The 3,168-nt window shown below is 40.7% G+C and overlaps 1 pseudogene; it reads right to left on the reverse strand.

The window, feature by feature from the left end:
• Positions 1–207: 207 nt before the first annotated feature.
• LOC103236876 (TAR DNA-binding protein 43-like) lies at positions 208–1,892 on the reverse strand (annotated as a pseudogene).
• Between the last annotated feature and the right edge of the window lie 1,276 nt (positions 1,893–3,168).

A 3,168-nucleotide genomic window follows, 5' to 3' on the forward strand; every position in this document is an offset into this window, starting at 1 on the left:
CATTCAATATTTCAACCTTTCATGTAACAAAGCATAAAATTCCTTTAGCTCTTCCTTTTTCTAAAGAAAAATATCAAAAATACTACTGAATGTACTACACACTGAACAAAACAATTTTGAAAATTCTTCGTACATATGTATTTTACAATGAGTTTAGAAAAATTTGAATTCCCACCATTCTATATCAAGCAACCACAATCCCACTGTTTACATTCCTCAGCCAGAAGACTTAGAATCCATGCTTGAGCCAAAGCCTCCATTAAAACCACTGCCCCACCCTGCATTTGATGCTGATCCCCAACCAATTGCTGCCCCAGAATTAGAACCACTATAAGAGTTATTTCCAGAATTGAAGGCCTAGTTTGGCTCCCTCTGTGTGTTGCCTTGGCTTTGGTTATTACCCAATGGGCCTGGCTGGTTCTGCCGGCTGGTTAACACGTCCATGATACCCCAACTGCTGTGTAGTGCTGCCTGGGCTGCAGCCATCACGGCTGGATTAATGCTGAACTCACCAAAGTTTATCCCACCACCCATATTACTACTTTGGTTGTTTTGCAAACCAGCTCCACCCCCTCTACTATTACCAAATCCACCCTGATTCCCAAAGCCACCTGGATTACCACCAAATCTTCCACTTCTTTCTGTCTATTGCTATTGTACTTAGGTTTGGCATTGGGTATTTGAATGCTGATTCCTTTAATGATCAAGTCCTCTCCACAAAGAGATTGTGCAACCCACATGTTTATTGCGGCACTATTCACAGTAGCAAAGACTTGGAACCAACCCAAATGTCCATCAATGACAGACTGGATTAAGAAAATGTGGCACATATACACCATGGAATACTCTGCAGCCATAAAAAAGGATGAGTTCATGTCCTTTGGAGGGACATGGATGAAGCTGGAAACCACCATTCTCAGCAAACTATCACAAAGACAGAAAACCAAACACCACATGTTCTCACTCATAGGTGGGAACTGAACAATAAGAACACTTGGTCACAGGGAGGGGAGCATCACACACCGGGGCCTGTCAAGGAGTGGAGGCCTGGGGGAGGGGTACCGTTAGGAGAAATACCTAATGTAAATGACGAGCTGATGGGTGCAGCAAACAACATGGCACATGTATACCTATGTAACAAACCTGCACGTTGTGCACATGTACCCTAGAACTGAAAGTATAATAAAAATCAAAAATTAAAAAAGAGAGAGATTGAGCAATCTGATCATCTGCAAATGTAACAAAGGCAAAGGCCCTGAATGGCTTGGAGATGAAGACATTACCACTTCCCCATACTGACAGAAGAACTGTGACAGCTTATCCACAGTCGTGTTCTCTGTACTGCCCCCAAAACACTTTTCTGCTTCTCAAAGTTTCATCTGGGCTTTGCTTAGAATTAGGAAGTTTACAGTCACACCATTGTCCATCTACAATATGTCGCTGTGACATTACTTTTAGCTGTGTTTCATATTCCATAAAATGAACAAAGCAAACCCCTCTGAATGACCAGTCTTAATATCTTTTTAGACCTGCACCGTAAGAACTCCAAAGGTACTAAAATATTTTTTTCAGATCCTGTTCAGTTGTTTTCCATGGGAGATCCAGCACTTTTCACTTTCACTGCTGATGAAGCATCTGTCTCATCCATTTTGCTTTTGTTGTCTTTGGGATAGTTGAAAACATACACCAGATTTCCCCAGCCAGCATCGGGGCATGCAGAATTCCTTCTACCAGCCGGAAACCTCTCATACACTGAGACACTGGATTCCTGTAGCAAAGCCTGCGAACCCCTTGGCCGTAACCATGGACAGCAGCGCCATCCCATTGTTTCCTGGTGGTATTTAAATGGGCTAATTGTTCTCATCTTCGGTTACCTGAATCTATTCAGACATCTTTCACTTTTCTGCTAGGCTGCTGCTGGGAATCCCAACAGGGACACCGAGGGAGTGACAGATTCAAGCACAGCCCAATAACCACTTCGCTCCCACAAAATGCTAGGGGCTTTTTATCAACTCTATAAGGACAACATCAATTCCTCAAGCAGTCTATTCATATCTGAAAATATGGCATTCCAATCAAAGCCTTGGTAAAATAACCAGTGTCTCCAATGTCCTGATACAAAAGAAAACATATTCTTATTGAACTTTCGCAAATAACTACAGTGTCATAAAATAATACTCATGAATAGTTTTTAAATTCTGGAGAAATCAGGTAGAGAGAAAGGTAAATGTTTCAATTTTGCTCACAAAAGTATATTTTACCCAATTAATGTAAGCTATAAATGACCAAAAGAAAAATATAAAATGATTTACTGACTCTGGAAAACAAAATGTAAACAGAAGGCCTGGTGTGGTGGCACGCGTCTGTAGTCCCAGTTACTCTGGAGGCTGAGGTGTGAGGATCTCTTGAGCTAGCAGTTTGAGTCCAGCCTGGACAACATAATTAGATACAATTTCTAAGGATAAAATTTTAAAGTTAAAAGGAAAAAGAAAAGGAAGATTAGAATAGTAGAGAAAATCAGAGGCAGTCTTTGTCTCTTCAAAAAAATTTTTTAAAGGAATCATAAGGGTTTCAGAAAACAAAAGTCATAAACAATTATATCAGTCTTTTATCAGTTAAGGCCCATGTAATGAATTCTTGTTTTGTTTGACGTTGGCCTAACAATCTTCATGAATACATCAGCTTTTAATTAGAGATCTGGAAGTTTTTAACCTCATCCAATGGTATGATCTCCAAAGTTATCAGAAATCTATATTCAACAGTACTTATCAGTGTCTTTTCCATAAATTTCTTTGAAAAGGCAAAGTTTAGACTTTAACAAATAGTAAATGGCTTTTTAAGAGAATCAAATTAAAACAATTTGGCGGAGCACAGTAGCTGATGTCTGTAATTCCCAGCACTTTGAGAGGCCGAGGCAGGCATATTACCTGAGGTCAAGAGTTGGAGACCAGCCTGACCAATATGGTGAAACCCCATCTCTACTAAAAATACAAAATTAGCTGGGCGCGGTGGCACATGCCTGTAATCCCAGCTGCTCAGGAGGCTGAGGCAGGAGAATCACTTGAACCTGGGAGGCAGAGGTTGCAGAGAGTCAAGATCATGCCATTGCACTCCAGCCTGGGCAACAAGAGCAAAACTCCATCTCAGAAATAACAACAACAAAAACAA

Source organism: Chlorocebus sabaeus, chromosome 8 (genome assembly GCF_047675955.1).
Source record: "Chlorocebus sabaeus isolate Y175 chromosome 8, mChlSab1.0.hap1, whole genome shotgun sequence".
NCBI lineage: Eukaryota > Metazoa > Chordata > Mammalia > Primates > Cercopithecidae > Chlorocebus > Chlorocebus sabaeus.